We start from the raw sequence: 20,406 nt of genomic DNA, 5'->3' as shown, positions 1-20,406 counted from the left end.
ACTTCATTCATATATTCCCAAACCAATTTATATAGCATTTGAACTGGTGTAAAGTGGTCAGAAACAAGTTATTATTAGGTTAGTCTCTAGATATTAACATGGAGCTCTTAAATTGACCTGAACTGACAATTTAAAAGAAAGAATTTAAGAGCTGAACATTATAACACTATATAATTATGCATAACATTGAAAATATTTTAAGTCTCTCATAGAATGTAACTTAGTTGAGAAAGAAAAATGTTACATAGGTAACCTTATCCATATAAAAAACAGACACAAGTTTCAAATTTGTTAGCAAACTGAGCCCATGTGTGCGCTTTGCTGGGTTGTAAAGTCACATTCTACTTCTCTGAACTCCGTATCTTCTTAGCGAGTTCCTCAGCTTCCTTCGGTGTTTTAAGGGAGTATTTTTTACCTTCAAAATGTTACCAAAAGAGTAGCAGGAAATGCAAAGCCGAATCGGAGGTTCCTTCTCTTAAACTCCTCACAGACGTGACGAAATTCTGCACGTTGCTGGCGCACTCCATCTGCCAGGTCTGGCGTGAAGAAAACTCTCCAATTTCCGTAAAAGAGGTCTTTCTTGGTCCGTGCAGCCTGCAGGACACGTGCCCTGTCCCGATGATTCAGGAAACACATAATCAGTGGCCTGGGTGGGCCTGTTTCTCTTCTTTTTTGCCCCAATCTGTGCGCTCTCTCTATCGTGAAAGTGGGGGGCGTAACTCGGAGCCCCGTCAGAATCTCCGGGATAATGCGCTCGAGAAAATCTTCAGTATCCTCTCCCCTTTCTTCACATTCTGGGATCCCATGAAGTATTAGATTCCCCCTGCGTCCTCTCGATTCAAGATCCAGAAGTTTCCTCTTCATGATATTGTTTTCAGCCTGCAGAGATTTCACCTCGGCTTTCAACTCAGTCAGCCCATCTGTGTTGTCCGAAATACGTTGCTCCGTCTTGGTTACGCGCTGATCACACCCGCCCAGGTCTCCTTTTAGCTCTGCGTTAATTTGGTCAAATCTCGCATTGTATTCTGTCTTTAGTTCAGCTTTGATGGACACCATTTCTGCCTTGAGCTCAACCAGCATAGCCATGATTTTGTCCAGCGCCGTATCTTTCATCGCCTCTTCCCCAGCCACATGCTCGGATGCAGGAGGGCCCTCATTCGTAAGTCCGCTGCGTGGAGACGTAGGCTCCGTCATGTTAACGTTAGCTTGTGGGGCTAACTTCTCTCGGAGGCTGGAGTCCGTCAGTTTAGGTTGCCTGGATGTCATTGAAGTTTTCGCTTTCAGAGACTTCCTCAAGCTTGCCATACCACAATACGTGTCATCCCTTTATTTTCCATTTTTTCAGGAATAATGATAGTTTTTGTTCAATTTCAGTGGAGAGACACAGGTGTGCGACCAGTTACACCCACGCCATCTTGGAACCCCATTCTGGTTATTCTTCTATCGATTTTGATGGTTGTTTTCCATTTTCTTCCACACATCTGTTTTTTTTTTTGTTTGTTTGTTTTTTTGTCTATTTTAAAGCATTGGAGATCACTGTAGATGAACAGCCAATAATTTTTTGCACCTGTGTATAAGTTTTCCCCTCTCCAATCAACTTTTTAATCAAACTACACTGTTCTTCTGAACAATGTCTTGAACGTCCCATTTTCCTCAGGCTTTCAAAGAGAAAAGCATGTTCAACAGGTGCTGGCTTCATCCTTAAATAGGGGACACCTGATTCACACATGTTTGTTCCACAAAATTGACGAACTCACTGACCGAATGCCACACTACTATTATTGTGAACACCCCCTTTTCTACTTTTTTTTACTAATAGCCCAATTTCATAGCCTTAAGAGTGTGCATATCATGAATGCTTGGTCTTGTTGGATTTGTGAGAATCTACTGAATCTACTGGTGGGCAATTCTATGGTAACGTAATTACAACAGCAGCAAAATCTGAACATATGGCATCTAACCACGACAGATTAGCTCAGATTGTAATTCCGTTACCATAGAATTGCCCTGGTACCTTGTTTCCCATGTAACAATAAGAAATATACTCAAAACCTGGATTACTCTTTTAGTCACATAGCACTACTATTATTCTGAACACTACTGTATATATGTATAGTGGACTAACCTGCTGTGATGTCACTCATCGGTTTCTGGAGAGTATGTTTGAAGCTCAAATAGTACAGATCTGGATGTCACTATGTTGGCGGTGCTTAAGTACCCATAAATGACTAAAGTGGTGGTGCATGGGCAGGATTGTGTGGGACATGCCCTGAACATGCCCGCCGTCTCACAGTTAAGGCACCTTGACACTTGTGTGAATTTGATCCCCGCACTGCCCCACAATTTGTCTTGCCAATGCATCCTGCTTTGTCCAGCTTGATGCCACGTTATATAAAATAACCATTTCATAGCCAGTGAGGCATAGTTTGCTCTCAGAACTTGCCTGATAAAACCATTCTCTCATCACTCCCAGAATCACAGAGAAATTATCTACAGCTGCAAGTTGTCTTATGTGTGTCGTGTGGTGGAGAACGCATTTGGAATCCTGTCTCAAAGGTAATTATTTATAATTTATATTATATTGGATTGGTAAAACAGCTGCATTTCCATTCATTCTCATGAGTTAGATAATGTATCTGTAAAATTATGTTTAAAATGGATGCAACATCTCATCATAATTGTTCAGATGTGCTGTGCACGACACATTGGCACACAGTTTTCAAAAAGGTTGTGCAATGTTCACAACTAGTTCACAAATTTAATGCAGAAGTTTTGAACATTTTCAAATTTTCTTTGCGCACCGGCACGCAACTGCGCTGTTTACAACAATTTACGACAAGTTTATTCATTGGTGTGATTGCGTGCTAGTGCAGGGATCAAATTTGTGCATGTGTCAAGGTGCCTTTACCAAACATGCTAAAAACTAACAGGCCAACTTTGGTTCAGTTGTTTTATTAAAGTATAATTTTATGGACTGGGTGGTGGTTTTCATGATGGGTGGCTTGGGTGCAGATACCAAGAATTATGATCGGCTTATTGCCTCAGTAACCAGGGAGCAACCATGAACCTAACAACATGAAGCTACCAATACCTGCTAATAGTGCTAACATCCAAATCAAATAACATGAGCATGTCACTTGATGGAAAAACTGGATCACAGATTTCTTAGATGGTCCATTAAGGCCCGCACATCAAGCCATATTATATCAGATATTTGTAATAAAATGCTCAGAAAGGACCGACACAGTCAGCCACACCAGCTAGCAGTTTTCTCCTAGCAGAGCTCTGGACTTGGCACGTGAGAAGGAGACGATTAGTTCTGGAGTAGGCATAAGACCAATGTGCTTTTCCTTGAATAGGGTATTTCAAAGTGACTCCACCTTAATTATTCATAACATCATGGGTTAAAATATTTTCATCTGAATAGTAATTTTTTTAAAAATAACTTATCATCAAGGAGAAAACTAGCCATAGAGAACTTTTCTTCACTAAAATTGGACATTTTAACATAGGCTTCTATGTTAAATGTCCATCCTCAAGCAGCCATTTAATGAACTTCACGATTTTCCACCTCTACCTTTGTTTCATTTCACAGGATGGGAGGTTGGGGTTTGGGTATTACATGGCATTCGACAGATTTCATAACAGATTTTAAGGGGGCGGGATAAGGTGTATTTCTGTGTGTCAATGTAGATAGATTTTGGGCACTCAGCATAACTGCAGCAATCATCTGCTGCAACATCATCTCAAATTGTTGTGCTTAAATCACACTGCAGTAACTATGTCAGCCAGTAGCAATATGCCTTATCCAGCAATAAAAAATGATGTGCAGGTCCCTCATACCAATCACCTTAATTTTTACAGGGCAACAATCTCAAGCAAACTGATATATGCAGATCAGTGGCAAGTTTGTTTGCCTGTCTACCTTTGTGTGACTATGGAGTATTTATGTCTTTATGATTAAGTCAAGTCCAGTCTGGGAGCAATCGATGGCACCACTGCAATCTATTTCGCCACAGAACCACTACAAGTCTTGGATGGCAAACACCAAGGCAGACAACCGGTTCATCCCCACTTCTTGAAAGTAACCACCTATTTACTGCAGCCAGGTGTTGGCTTTGAGGGGTCGTCCACTGCACAGTGGTGCCCTGAGGCGGCTCATTTGAATGCGCACCTGAATGACCGCCTAGCACTGCTTGATGAAATTAGTTTTAAAATAACCTGACCTTAAATTCAACATAAAGCTGTGGGTGGATGATGTTTTACCTCCTCTTTTAGTCACTTCAAAAACACGCTTCGCACATGAGGTGGCGTTCCTCCCCTAAGCTGTAATCCTTTTGCTTTTGATAACCAGTATATTCCCATACTCCCTGAAAACTCAGAGACTGAACCATGTAGCATGACATCCGTTTTCTTTGTAGAGTCCGTACAGTCAAACAGGAAATCTTCATGGATTCGGGATATGACCTTTTCACACCCTATTATATTATAAAATAACCAGCCCGTGTCTAAATGGAGCCTCGTCATGCATACTGCTCATTTTCTTTCTAAACATATTGAAGGAGAGTTAATGCAAATACACAGTACGGTCTCCAACAGAGTTACAGTTCCTGTGTGTACATGCACTTGTTTGTTTTGCGTGTCATTTTTGCCTGTGTAACTTTGTGGTTTATGAGCCATTACATGGGAGGAGCCAGTGTTTCAATGTGGCTGACTTTATTGTTTTTTTGCAATTAGTGATTTTCCGTTTCATGTTGTTAAAGTAAAGTACATGAAATGCGTCATACGGGAAACTATCTGCTCAAACAGCAGCAGAAACAAGAGCCTGCAGATCCTCCTCTGTTAAAGAGCTCCACACGTCAGAACATCACAGTAGCTTCACGCTTATGAAAAACGCATCAGATCCGGCTGAATAATTCAGTCTGGATCTGATGTAGCTGGGCTGACATTAGCGAACAGATGCCTCCACATCACCAGAGAATAGACAGCTCAAGAGTCCTTCAGGAATCAAATCCAAACAGATCCTTCTCATCGTGGAGCACAGTGGCACCATGCTGGCACATTATCCTGTGCAAAGGATTCAAGAAAAGTGGAGCTATACTTCTATAAGTTATGCATGAAGACACATGGAACACTTTGCAGAACCGCCATCTTTCCTAGAGGCAGGATGCAACGCAACAAGCCCAGCAGAATAAGAAAGAAGCCCAGATGTTCATCAAATCAGTAAAGACTTAATTGTGAATTAAAGAGCCTCAGTCGTCAGTAGTCTGGTTATTGTGGCAGATGAGACTGATTTGTGCCTCAACTCATCATGCAACAGCAAATTTGAATTCTTTGTACAATATGATTGATTGATGAAGCCATGCAGATCAGTTCAGGGTTGGATGGTACAAATGATTACACCCACTATTGATTAAACTGCCATTTCTTTACCAATTAGTTATTTAGTCTGAAAATAATGAAACACTTCTATTAGTTTCCCCAGAGCCAAGTATTAAAATTATTTCAGCAAACAGTGGAAAAAAAGCTGTAAGCAGAGAATGATTTGTGTTTTCCCTTTACAAATGATTTGTTACCAGACAATTTAATTTGTCAGAAAGTTCTCTTCAGCGTCAGCATGGCAGTGGCTATTTCTGAAAGGTGTGGCCAGTCATAAAAGTGAGCAGTGTAATCAGGGCGGTCATTCACCAAGACTGCCATCATTACTGCCAGACGCAGGTCTCCATGCCAGCAAGTCAGGAGGAAGTCCATCCAAGAGTCTCTGCTCCAACTTCCACAACTCCGAGTCCTTTGGATTGACCATCTGTGTGTGACATACACGGGATGAACCAGATTACTGAGGCAGGCACGTGTTGAGCTGCTTCAATGCTGCAGTCACATGGGCCCAAATCAGCGCGTGCATGTGTGTGAGAGAACGTTCCACAATCCAAAAAGATCAACTTTCATTGTTAGGAATCAAAGCTGCAATTTGGTCTCAAGCTCAGATTAACTGGACAGATTCTGACGCGGCAGAGAGACTGTGAGGGAACGCCAGCTTTGACAGTTTGGCCATGTGGCACATTTTCTTTGTGCATGATGCAGCGTGCGGATGCCTGAGTGTTGAGGACCACAGTGGCTGGAGAATGACAGTAGTTCACCTGCCTGTGGCAGATAGATGGTTATTTTAGAGATGTGGGGTTGTTGCCATTCAGGACTCAAGGCGGTTCCGTGGTGTTGTGGATGCAGCAAAGCACAGCGCCAGTGCATGCTCCCAGACTGGACCTGAGATCCACCACTTGAACAATCAATGAAGAACAAAAACACCCTATTCAAGGAAAAGCACACTGGTCTTATCTCCAGAACTAATCGTCTCCTCCTCACGTGGCAGGCTCGCATTTTGAAAGAATGTTGACTGAGACACCATGATCATGCAACCTGAGCATCATCTAATCTCAATGCTGAGGATCTCAGCATTTGGAAAAGGTTTGCATGAGGTTTCATCAGATAGATGGTACTAGCGGTCTGTGTGGCTGCACGGCGGTTCTGTGGCCTGTTGGATTTTATTGATACGCGGCCCCAGCTCATCCTCCCGGATCTCACATTTTCCACCTTTGTTTCATTTTTACTTTGTCACAGCAACAAAGCTGTGGACACCAGCTTTGACAACTTCCTCTGCCCCCCCCCCCCCCCACACACACACACACACAAAAAGGCTGACCAAAATTCAGCCTATAAACGAGCTCCCAGAGGAAAATTTCACTGCTCAAAGTAAGATTCTCATGTCAACCTCATTTTGCTTACCATTTTGTCTCTAAGAATTTTTTTCGGAACTTGATGAGCCCTCTTGAAAGTTAAAAAGGAGGATAATTTCAGATTCTGGTTGTCTTTCTGATCTGGAGACATCAGCCAGACTCTCATTTTGGTTTGACACTGACCTCATCGTAGACTTGGAGAAAGAAATTAAAGGTTTTTGAGATCTTGTTTCTTGTTTCTGTTATCTTTGGGACAAACAGGTTCGGGTAATGACCACATGATATGCAGCACTGTCCACCTAACTTACCCCCTGTGATTAACAGGGATGACAAAGTCATCATGGAGCAGCAACCTGATCTCACACCAGTTTGTGACGGTATCAGAAAAGTGATTTAATCTACTACTTTGTGATACAGTCATGAAATTCGGCACATTTTTGTGATGGTATTACAAAATTAATTTGTGATGGTATCATGAAATTTGGGGTGACACAGGTGGGTGGGTGGGTGGGGGGGGATTATGGTTAAGGTTGGGGTTAGGGGAAGGGTTAAAAATAATGAGATAAACTTGACCGCGTCATGAAAATGTGAAAAAAATGTGGGACCATAAAACCTCCATCAGTAACGTCACAAAAACGATTCCATATTTAGTTATGAATTTTTGGATTCTGATCGGATTGATTCATGTGAGGATCAGTGAACTTCCTATTTTGGGTCACGTTGGCATCTTCTAAGAATCATAATTTGCAGTTATTGGCACAGTGGGACGTGTCTGGGCTTGTCCAGGCATGCACATACAAAGTCAGACTTTTGTTTGCATCTGACTTGAGACTTTTTTTGCAAATCACTGCATTCTTGTGGCAACTAAAGCAACTGTTGCTTAAGTCATAGGGAAGACCATTTGTTGCAATGATCTGGATATACACTGAAAAACAGAATTCTTGGACCAGTCTAACAAATAAAATGAGTCGATCCAAAGGTAACTTCCCGGTTGGTCTACTCCCATTTTGTCTTCTTCCCATTTGGTCTACTCCCATTTGGTCTACTCTCAGAAACGTAAAGTAGTGCCATTTCATCTACTCTCATATTTTCCTGATTTTTTTTTTCTTAATTATTTACAAGATTTTGAATTATAAGTGGTTGGGTTAGGGTTAGGGGTTAGGGAGTAGATGAAATGGGATTTATGTACTTTCCTAAGAGTAGACCAAATGGGAGTAAACCAACAGAATTAACATAATATGTACGCCTACCTGTTGTTAACTTAATATGGACCAAATTCATTTGAATGCTATTACTTCATGGAGGTTTTCTCTCTTTTTTCTAGTGTAAAAAGAGAGAGTATAATCCTACACAGGCCCCTAGACCCATCAGGCTGGTTCCTATCCCAAAATACTGGAGCGTAAAGCATATGAGCGTCTACCACATCCCATGGATGGGATCCCAGTCCATCGCAGGTTACTTCCTCTGCGAAAAGTTTGTACCCTTACACCTGGACGATGCAGATAAAGTGTTTTATCCGACGATGGAGACAGTACCCTGAAGCAGAGTCCTGGACTGAAACCCCAGCCTACATATTGGGACCCCAAATACCAAGTCAGAGAGCTTTCCACCCTGTTGTACACATCCTTAAATAACGCACTATAAGGCAAGCCGTGGCCTGTAAACTACAGATTTGTGGCATTATCTGGCCCCTGGACAGCTAGTTTGACACCACTGGTGTAGCATATCATCAAATGTGATTAAATCAAATGGGAGTGAGACACAATCCACCTCAGAGCTGCTGAATGAGCTGCTGCCATCAATGATGCTGGCCCGGACATCACAGAGCTTCGATTTTATTATACTGATGCAAATTGATGCAAATGATGCAGCGCTGCACAACATGCTCCAAAATAGATTAAAATTTGACAAACTGCTCACCAATTTCCATTATTGGCATTTTCCTGAATGTAAAAACCAAGCTGAGGCAGCACCAATGCATTTGATTGATCCTTTTTTTTTTTTTTTTTTGCATGGGGGGGGGGGGGGGTAGTTTCTGCTGCAGGTTGTGTGAATTTCAGCGTGTGGTGTCATAACATCCAACTGGCTTTAAAACTTCATGACAATTTAATGCGCACACATGATGTGAGGCGCTGCTGCTGCAAATAATAAATGCAGTCATTCTGACTGCCTTTGTCACATTAAGTCAAAGGATGGCTGCTTCATGCACAGTCAGACCTCCCAGTTCACGATTTTTAACCAAACTGTTTGGTTTATGTGAAGAATTATTTTTGCTGTTTTGCAACATTACGCACAGTTGCTGAAGGGTGACAAAATTTGTGTTATTTTTTTTACAGTTTTAACTGTTTAAATGTTGTTCCCACCCCCCTTTGCACAGAACCGATCAACCCGTAATCAGTTTCAGTCCTTTGATTTGAATTACCGTCCACACTGGGCCTGGAACCAGAATCCGGTTCTGCTGCTGACTGCCAGCTATTCAGTGAAACCCGCACCCTCAATCAAGTGGTTTGGCAATTTGCAAAGAGTCGATTGTAATGTTTCTCTCTCTCTCACACACACACACACACACACACACACACACACACACACACACACACACATACACACACACACACACACACACACACACGGGCCTGATTCGGTGCCAAAAAAAAAAAAAAAAAAAAAACAACTGAAAAATGAAGCGACGTGTCCAAACACTTCGTGGCTCCGAAGGCGCACGGAGGAGAGAAAACAGAAACGTGTCCATTCCGCTGATTTAAAGGCGCGTGCTGGCAGTCCGTGCACATCAATCAGACCTACCGGATCAGGACGTGGACGGTGTCTCCCCTGGATTTGCTCGCCCTTCCCTCCTCCAGGAGCAGGTGTGACCGCCGTGTATTCCCATATGTTGTGGTTGTGTTGACGGCAGGTGCAGCTGATCATCAGTCACTGGAGCGCGATCACGCGCCTCCTCCTGCTCCTCTTTTCCTCTCTCCGCTCCCTCCGCTCGATTATCTCCCCGCTGCGGCACAGCCGACAAAGAAACCGGACGCGCTCGCAGGCGAACTTGTGTGCGCCCCGATGATGGTAATTAACCGTCCGGCGGGTCCGTGCGCGCTCATCCGTGCGCCTCCGCCAACAACACCACAAAAAGAAAGAGAGAAGAAAATATGCGCCTCTCGCCTCAGTTCTATCCGCACTGAATAAACTGTCCTGTTTGACAATCGGAGGAGGAGGAAGGAAAAAAACGAATCTCCACAATCTGCCGGTTGGTGCTGAAGAGGAGGAGGAGAGGAAGAAGAGGCTGAGGCGTGAAGGATGGAGAGCGGGTTAGAGGAGGAGGCTGCGCGCACACGTTAGTCAGAGCTTTTCCTCTGCACGTCCTTTGAATAACGTTTCCTCGTGTCTCTCCAGTCTTTACGCATCAATAATGAATGTTTTTAATCTGCCTGTACGCATGAATGAATGAGTGAATGAATGAATGAATGGCGCAGTTATTGCACACAGACGCAAAAGAGGCGCATCGGGCTCCAATTTAACCCTTTCAGACCTGCGGGTGTATTTGAGAAATTTCTGAGTGATATCTCCAAAAAACATTCTTCAGCATATATACACGCGCGTGTGTGTGTGTGTGTGTGTGTGTGTGCGTGTGGACGTGGTGTCCGTTTTGTGCACATAACAAATATTTGCATGTGTACACATGAGCATAAAAATAGGAAACAGTATGTGACCTTTGAACCTCTTAAACTAGGTCAAGGTTCGCCATCTTTGAACTTGTTCAAGGTCTGTGTCCCAAGAATGTTCCCTGTGAATCTGAATACTTTGGCAGTAATAGGAGTGGACTTAGACACAGACAGACGGATGGACGGACACAAGGCCTTGGCAATACCCAATGTATAAAAATAAAAGTCACACTTTCCCCACCACACACGGCAAAAATTGCTAACAGCTCCTTTGGTTACAGAGGTTTCTACATGCATCCATATATTGCCACTGTGTTAAATCAATACAAATACTGCTTCTAGAGTACTGGGCCAACCTAGAATTAAAGTAGAGTCCAACCAGTAATATCACTTGATATGAGCCTTTCACAAACATATCGGTATCTGTGTTATTTTTGCTGATATGAAAACTTAGAAGACACTTTGTATGTTGGAAATGGTGTCATTAAGTAGTTTGTCCAGTAGAGGGCATTGTTTACAATGCAATCAAGCATGGCTGGGACCCCATCACCCCTTGGTCACATTAGCTACAAGAGACAGAAGAAAAGTGACAAGCTGCCGTTCATTTTCAATCAGATTGGGTATTTTAAGAGACAACCAGCTGCTATGCTGTCAGCTAGGTGGGACCAAAATAGAAGTCTATTTTATGCAAATGTTGAGTGATGCAACATGACAACAGCCAATCCAAGTGAAGGCAGCATGGCAGTAGTCTGATGTACGTCATTTGGTTGGTTGGTCGTTATATTTATAGTTATTTTTATGATAAGGTTCATGTTTAAGCTGTTAAACATTAAGCTCCAGTTACATTTCTTTGTTATAATGGTTTGATAACAAAATCTTTGGAATCTTTGGCATTTTTTTATGCATATATCAGTGTCATAATTTTTATATCTGCCCCCACAGAATCCATTTTGGTCGGGTTCTATTTTACAGCGTTAAAGATCCAATGCATTTTTCTTATGGTTATGCCCAGACTTGGGGAATTACATTACATGTAAGAGAGTTGTGTCATCAAAATGCAAAAGTATGTAATCACATCCTGATTCAATTAAAGGAAAATGCCATCTGAGTACAGAGAAAGTATTTTTTCTGCACTAGATCATTTTCTGCATAAAGAGACAATAAATATCTCACCACTCTGCTGTTAAACGAGTGGTAATTACTTCTGCGGGAGCTGGGCTACTTGCAGGTTTCTGTTTACACATCAGACCGGGAGTGCTCCCGTCTCTGATCTACTTCAGCCATTTCCAAATTGATTGAGTTTCTTTTGTGAAGTACAGTGTGAGTCAGTACAACACATTCAGTTCTAATCTATTAATTCATGGAAAAGCACCAAACCATTATTAGATACTACTTAAAGATCTGCTTGACAATTCAATCAGAATCTATTGCATTGAGAAAGCGAAGAAAGCCACCTCGACACTTGCATGAATTTGAGCCCCCCCACTGGCATGCCTTTTAATGATGTCATGTTGCTTGGCAAAATAAACAGGATAATGAAAAAACATATGTACTAATTGAAAATTATTGATCAGCTACAGCAGAGTTGCATGGAACTCAATGGGGAATATTTTTTTAAGACATGCTTTAAAGAAGATACTAAAAAATATTTAAAATTAATCATGCATGCAAATTGTTTTAAAGATTCCCTACATTTTCTTAAATCTTAAATTTATTTTGTTGTTAGGTTGCAACATGCACGAGGCGAGTTATGATAACTGTGATACAATGTTTACTGTTTGAATCTTATCTTAAAAGTTAAACGTGCCAAAAACAATTTTTTACAAGAATAAAATAAAAGAATAATTTTACAAAAATAAAGCTGCCTTTTTAAAATTACAGCTCCTGTCTGGTCTGCCCTGATGATTTGCAGGTTGTAAATTTGTGCAAAATCGTGGAACTGTTAATCTGAGCCTTCACAGAGTGTTTGCAAAGTGGCCCTCAGATTGGTTGGACATCTGTTCCAGTCTCCTGTGTGAACTGGACCATAGCTCACTGTGATATAAAAGCGAGCAGTGTGAGGACTGTGTGTGGTGAATCCTGCCGGTGGGAGAGAGCCGAGACCAGCTGCTTATGTTTGACACGTGCACAAAGAACAAACTCTGCTCATTTTGGGTGTTTTCCAATAAATCAGCAGCAGTGATTAGATGTGGTGTGGCTTCAACCTGACATTCCATATCAATAACTCAACCCCCCCCAAAAGTGTGCCTTCTTTAAACCTACAGTCTGTAGGATTTAGTGTCATCTAGTGGCAAGATTGTAGACTGCATTATGCTGTTGCTGGTTTCTATTTTGTTTCTCTTCATGTTTTCATTTTGTTTGTCATTGGAATTCATGTTCCCTTTCCATTTGCACAATCCTTTATTTCATAAAATTTGGATTTACAAACTTGTTGGCCTGCATTATCAGCCAGTAGACTATTCAAATGGGAACAAGCACGGATTCCTTTTTATTCTTCTTTGGACTTCTGGCCTCGCTGCAAAATGTGAAAGCTGGAGTAAGTCTGTACCTTTTGGGCTACTGTATCAACATGGTAGTGCAATATGGCGGCCTCAATGGGGGGGCCCACTCCTTTGTAGATAGAAAGGGCTAATTCTAGGCTTATAAAATCATGCTAATTTGTTGCAGGTAGTTATACGCTAATGAACAAATGGTTATGAATGCTATATTCCATTTCTGCTCATAAAAAAAATTATAACACCTAAAGATACCCTTGTCATTTGATTGGTGGCTTGAATGTCATGTAACGTTGATTAGTTGGCCTATTGCATAGCAGATAGCCAGTTGTATGATTTAAGTCATTTTACATGAAATTTGGTTCCATACATTTCGCTCCATTGAACGACTCCACTACTTTTTTGTTAAAACGCATCTGCGATATGAAAGCCTTCTATAGCATGCAGACTTTGCCTTGACTGTGATCTATTTAGGTGTCATACAAAACAAATAATGAATGATTTTTATTCGTGCAATGATAAGAATTCAAAGCTCGAATGTTTGATTCAACTCAGCTTCGCCTCATTGTTAGCAACCACTCCCCTTCAACTCATGCAAATATGCTTACCATCCTCAAATCCTCAAACAAACATAAGTGATTTGTGCAGAAAGGCAAATATCACCAGTAAGAAGAAGCTGTGAGCAAAGATCAGTGTATGATCATAATGCAAAGTAACATTAAGTATTCAGTGAGATGTGGAAAAGTACGGTCTGTAAGGTGCATCCAGTGTATTTAGTGTTCATCACATTTATGTCACTTATACAAAAATATACTGTTAGAAAGGCTGGAAGAAAATCATTCTCCTCATTAGCTAAACTGAGAAAATGATCATAGCTGAGAGAAGGTTAGATATAGTTCCTTTATGAACAATCTATTTTTTTGTTGTTTACTGCCTTCACTAGCAACGAAAGGTTTACTGACCTCGACTTCACTGATGATGCTGTGATCTTCGCGGAATCAGTCAACATGTGCTTCCCAACATCCCTCACGCAAGTCGGGGGAAGCCCCCACGTGATCTATGATGTCGCTACCAAATATAGTTCATAGCCACCTGATCAGTTGAATTTCTGTCCTTCAGGGGAAGAAATTTAAAAAAAAATTCTAGAAAGTGCAAATTTTGATCATATTGGCAAAGTCATATTATGAATCCCTTCTTTAAAGGCTAAGGAATAAAATTATAGGTATGACTTAAATGTTAAACTCAGAGGCCGTAGAGCCTTAAACATGAAATTCAAAAATGGTGCAAACCTCATTCATTCATGTTTTAATGTTTGAACACAAAATCAAACAAAGTTTTGACATCCTCTGGAGCGGGGTCGTGAGTGAGCATCACTGATTTTGTAGAACTGATTAATTCTTTTGGTGCTGTACTCAGCCACACATCCTATCTGGTGTTTAATTTTGGTTTTACTTTCCACATTCTGTTGTATGTTTTGTCTAGAAGTTACCCACATAGTGAGCATCAGATTTTCCCCTGCGGTTACAAGCTTGTTGGCTGAGCGAAGAGTGGCAATCAACACACAGTGTATCCGGTGTTCAGGAGGAAGGCAAAATACATGCAAGGTTTAACCATAGCAGTTTGTAATTTTCACCTATTTTAAATTATTTGCATCACTTTTTACCAAAATTTAAGCAACTTTAAATTTCAAACTGAAAATCACCTTTGTCACAATTTTTACCCCATAATGTTCAGCCATAGAAACTATACCTTTTTGGAATCTTTATGATCATGCAAACAATATGGTATATTTTTCAACAGGATTGGAGCATTTTAAAATGTTGAGCCCTGTGTGATCTTTCATTAACCCCAACATGGTTAAGGCAGGGACCCTGGGATGGCCATTGTATATTTTTGTGTAGGCCATGGTACAATGAGGGGCAGGGGTGGTGGCCAAGCGATTAAGTGTGCTTGTTTCCAGTGTGGAAGGTTCCCAGTTCAAACCCACCCCTGCCTATTCTCCATGGAGTTGTGTCAGGAAGAACATCTGGTGTAAAACGTCTGCCAAATCAACCCCAAGTGAAAACAAGGGTGTAACTGAAGCTACTTACTTAGGCCATGGTATAGTGATGTGTTGTTTAGACCCCTTCAGTGGTACCAATTAGGTCTGAATTGGCTTTGGGGACTTGGACTAACAAAAGAACCTCCAGGAACAAAGAAGTAAATCTCACTGTGACACATTGTTTGGGTGCAATTACAAATAAAATGGAGCTGAACTGAACATGGAAGAAGTGGTGACCCAGATAGAACCAGTGCCATCATGTATAAATCTTCAGTGACAGGTGAAGTTGGTCAAAAAGAAAACAAAACTGACAGTGAACTTGTCCAGAAGTGGTTTTCTCAGTTTTTTTTAAAATAATGATCTGTGATTTTTATTTGGCTTGTACAATAAGTCGGCGTGTTTTGTTGTTGTGTCTCAAATAGCCACATTGTTGAGTGGACAGAATGCAAACGTGAAACATAACACCATCAGAATAGCTGATGGACGTCATGCAAATAGACATTATTAATAAGTTCTCATCCTCTTTTTCCCAGGCTGGGCTGAGTTTTATGAAACACAGAGGACTACAAGGCCGGTTGTGGTATACTGGCTCATGTCAGCAGCCTTGTTTGTGTGTAATACTCACTGTCAGCACATAATACTGGCGCAGTATACACTTTTTTTTGTTGTGTACATTCAATTTGTGGTGTTAACATGCTCTTTATTGATGATTCTGTTGTTCTCTAAATCCATTTGGTTTGGGTTTTGTTACATGCAGCTGTTAAGATGCTTTTCTGATAAAGCAACTCTGTTCAGAATTACAGCAAGATATTGTGCTGCTAAAAGTGCATTTACTGATAAAGGTTTAGTGTGATGAACACAATGTTCCTTCGAAAGTAAACAAAATAATCTATTAAAGTCACAATTTAAACTAAGCACCCCAACAATTGTAATTTCCTGTCTGCTCCACAAGTTGACAAAATATTGACCAGGCAGAATTTAGCATGTCCAAACAGGCAGCACCTATCAGCTTTTGTAAAAGTCTGCTTAAATTAAGCATTAAGTGTTTTAAAAACAGAAAAAAACATTGTTTGATAAGTTGTAAGATTGTTACCAGTACTACAAATATGCTGTGGTTAGCAGCCACCACCACAGCCTGTGGCTAGCTTGTAGCCAACTCTGTTTAATTCTCAAGGTCGGCGCTACGTCACTTCGGCAAAGTCGCCAATCCAAAGGCGAGAATTTGTGCATCCTTGACTGGCCGCGCAGTGAAAACACCCTCGGGCTTAATGCTGTTTTATTGAAATCAGCCAGTTTTTTTATTGTATCTAACTTGCTTCTAATGGCCAGCTGACAGCTAGCATTGCCACAAAGTGAGATTTATACACTAAGATGACCTGAAATGAACCATAGTACATTAAATTGATTTTATTGACGAGTCTGACCTCTTTGAAAAGTGACCAAATTACATGTATTTTTAATGAGCTCGGCGAAGTTTTCACCAAGAAAACCCACCCCTCGAGGCTAACTGTCTGAATACTGACCTTGAGCATACTGTATGCTAAATTATGGCAGCACAGCTGTAATGCCATTTTATTTTTACAAATTCCTGCCCTTGTAACAGATAAACTGCTCTTAAAACTGATCAATATACTTTGCAAGGTAGTTAATACTGATTAATATAAACAATGCTGATGTAGCTAGCCATCCTACCTACTGCTCTTTATGCTAGCATACAATTATCATATTATGTCATTGCCTTAATGAGTATGAACTGTTGTAAAACTGATCATTTTAATTTTCATTTGTAACACCAATGGAAAGTGCCATAGTGTTAGTTTTTAATCTGGCTACAGCAGCTATGCTAGCTAATTAGGTGTCATTGCATACTCATGCTCAATGTAGTAATGTATTGTGGCTAACGTAACTATGACATGGAATCAAGTCTGGCATCATGTGCTCTGACATGCAAGACCACATCCACTATGCTACAGAACCATCCCGGGACAAGGTTGGCAACCACTCAGGCAGAAAACCAGTCCATCCTCACCTCCCAAAAGCAGCCAAGTGAAATGTGGTCATCCCTTTGGCCCTTTATAGTTGGAGGGGTTGTCAGCACTGAAGAACCTACAATCTGGAACATGCCAAGAAAAATGGAGTGCTTTATCAAAGTATCCATTCATTTGACACAGTCATTCCAGGGATATCCTATGGAGAGACTTAGTACCAAAGACATCCACTGATTAGAATCCACACCTCAACAATACAGTAAAACTGGAAGTACCAGGACCCTAAAGACTTGGACCTTCTGGCAACGATATCATCACTAAACCCCTCTGTCCATGGACCCCAAGATTCCACAAGCTCTTACCAGACATTTCAGGACCTCAAAGGCAGAGATCCAAGAGACATTGTCACTGTCAAGATGACTGACTCTCTGAACACGTTTGACAGTTTCAGCACATATGGATTCTGGATGAGTGAGTCCAGGAAATCCTTGAATGGCTGGATCTTAGTCTTGATCCACAGGCCCTACCTCTGTACTGTCCACCACCAGAATGACACACTACGATTTGGAATTGTAGGTGTTCCAGGAAGACCCAAGAGACTCCTGTCCTCCAGTATCCCTCATTAAGAAATGAATGTTCTTCACTAATACTTTTTCCATGTTCCTGCTGATGACAGGTGACATTCTGACCACCTCATTCACTAGTAATTGATGATGTATTGCAGTTTTTCCCATGTTGTCTAGTCCAGCATTCCCAAACTTAAGGGCCCCTTCACACATAGTGTGAAGTCTGGTTGAAGTGCGCACAAAGCAGGAATTGCATGCAAAACGTGTGGAATCGGGCCTGCCTCTAACATCTCGTACACCTGTTGCTACAACTATTTGCGCACACCAGTGGCTGAAAGACAGAGTGTGTGCTGTGCAAACCCATCACAGCCTCTCACGGCAGGTGTCGGCCAAATTCCAGGTGACATGCATGAGCATCTAACACCGCTCGCATGGCACTTAGAAAATGTGTGGCCAGTCACACTCTTGGCATGACAACAGACTGCAGACAATCACTATGATACTTGCAGTGAAATTTGTCTAAGTTCACGACAAGTGTGACTTTGCAAACAAACACTGACACGTGGGTGTGTGCGCTCCACTGGCAGGAGGTGTGGCTTCCGACAGAAGCAGCTGTGGGGATCTGTCGTTCTGGACATCCCAGCTGGACAACACCTACTGTGTTTGGACAGACATGGACTAACAACTGTCCACTGTGAGGCGCGTGTGTCTGATTGCTATTGCTTGTTTTGCCATTTTCATCCAAACGCTGTCCAAACTTCGCACTATGTGTGAAGGGGCCCTAAGAATGGCACAGCCTACTTTGTAATCTGAAAATCTTTTGGAGCCCACCCAAACATTTAATCACAATTTTGATTGGCACATGATCCATCCATCCATCCATCCATTGGTGCCGGAGCAGTTCTGCTTCATGATGGATGCTCCCAGACTTTACTTGACATGATATTTATCTTAAACTGGCCTGGGTCATGAAAATGAAGCCATAATTTACAATCCCAAGGATTTATTCCGATGAATTTTAAAAATAGTAAAAAAAAAAAAAAAAAAAAAAAAGCCCAAACTGCAGTGCCTTCATGACCCACTAGGGGGTCACAGCATACAGTTTGGGAATCAGTGATCAAGTTCAATAATTAAAACCTCAAGCTCTCAATTACAGTAACAACTCCAATGTTTAATGAATATTAGTGTCAGGGATTGGGCCAGGTCGGGGTGCTGAGCCCTTATTTTTCCCCTTTTTATGGTTTCCCGTCTGCTGCGGCTTTGATGAATTAGTGGTTTATTTTCATCGTGTGTTCTATTATTGCTTTGTTACTTTCTTTCTTTGTTACTTTTATACTTCAGTCATGTTTCAGTCCCGTTCTGGTTTTGTCCAATCAGTTTGTGTTTTTATGGGTCTTCATTTAGTTTTCATCTGCCTATTTTTGCTGTTCTGTTATAGGTGGTTCTCTAGTGTCAGGTTTTGTTTTCACAGTCTCTGTTCAATTTGTAAATTTGTTTAGCCACCTTGGTTTCTTAGTCTGTTCCAGTTTAGTTTTGTCTTGGTGATGTTTTCTTTCAGTTCTCATGTTCATGCCTGGTTTGTCATTGTATTATATTCTGCCCCTGATTCCCATTGTAGCTCTGTTCTGCTTTTCCATTTGTTTCCACTCCGCACCTCCCATCAAGTCTTCTCGTCTCATGCCCAGTTATTTATGTTACTTCACTTCACTACACCTGCCCCATGTCTTTGTCTTCCATCTTGTTTATGTCTGCTTTGTGTTTCCATTCACTCACACTCTTGCCGCCAGCTCATGTGTCTTTGTCTATTACATCACTCTGTGTTCCCCTTCCTTCACTATCTTGCACAGTGCTTACTCTTTGTCCACTAGCCACACCCCCTTTCTAGAATCTTCCCTCCACACATGCACCTTGTTACCTAATCAGTATATACATGCGCTTCGTTTACTCCACCTGTTATTTAAGCCTCCACAAACTCACAGCTCACTGCCAGATTATTGTCTTTGTACACTTTCCAGCGCCCATCACAGTCCTGTTTTTGTCTTGCCGTGTAATGAACTTTGCTCTGTTGCCTCATCCCAGATGTTGGTGTTTGCTCGTGCCTCTGACCCCTGCTTGTTTTTGACTGCGCCTCAGCCTGATCCTGTTTGTACCTCTGCCACGCTGTCTGACTAAATGTGTACCGAACCTTTGCCAGAAATAAAGACCACGTTTTCTCTTACACCCAAGTCAAGTCTGGGAGTCTGTATTGCGGGTCCAGCCGCTCCAGGTGACAGGCTCCCGCTCGTCCTGACAATTAGGCCTGTTGTTCACATTGAATAAACAAATGTCTGTCAGCTGGTCAACAGCAGCGGTGAGCTTCCACGTGACAAACAGCCAACATAAGCTACCATTTTGAACTGCCATTTCAAGACGCACTCCATGAAAAAATCATAACTTAAACGCAAGTTGTGAGAAAATACACAATAGTTTGAGGTAATAAATATTTAACTTGTTAACGAGCATCAAATGTGCCGTAAATAAACTTCAAACATGATAGCAGCAAGCAGCCGCTGGCCGTTAGCGGCTACCGCTGATCCGAGTGTTTTTGTGCGATTAGCTTCACAACAATAACAACAACAACAAACCAGCAGCTGGAGCACAATAAAATAATGTGACTCCAAAATTAATTAAGTACTGAGCGCATGAAAAGGTTATTGGCGTGCTTTCATTTCTTAGATCTCTCTATACAATTCTCCCAAATACAAAACAACATTCTTTATGAACTTGCACTAATTTTTTTATGATATTGTTTCACCTGCAAACGTTCATTTAAATGGGTTTTTGAGGTCACTGAGTAACTATTTATAGTAGAACACCATTTGTGACTTTGTGTCTTTTTTCGCTTTGCCACCGTTTTCCATCCATGCTGCATTTCTCTGCA

The 20,406-nt window shown here is 41.5% G+C and overlaps 1 protein-coding gene across 1 annotated transcript in view; it reads right to left on the bottom strand.

The window, feature by feature from the left end:
• Positions 1 to 9,943, bottom strand: part of flrt1a (fibronectin leucine rich transmembrane protein 1a) — a 109,048-nt gene extending 99,105 nt beyond the window's left edge. The window contains exon 1 of the mRNA XM_034177785.1: positions 9,534 to 9,943. The gene's annotated coding sequence lies outside the window, so the exon portion shown is untranslated. The remainder of the gene's footprint in view (positions 1 to 9,533) is intronic.
• Positions 9,944 to 20,406: the final 10,463 nt, after the last annotated feature.

The sequence above is a fragment of the Thalassophryne amazonica genome, chromosome 9 (assembly GCF_902500255.1).
Source record: "Thalassophryne amazonica chromosome 9, fThaAma1.1, whole genome shotgun sequence".
Lineage (NCBI taxonomy): Eukaryota > Metazoa > Chordata > Actinopteri > Batrachoidiformes > Batrachoididae > Thalassophryne > Thalassophryne amazonica.
The sequence above is the reverse complement of the archived record's forward strand: the minus strand, read 5'-3'. Positions and strand labels throughout refer to the sequence as shown.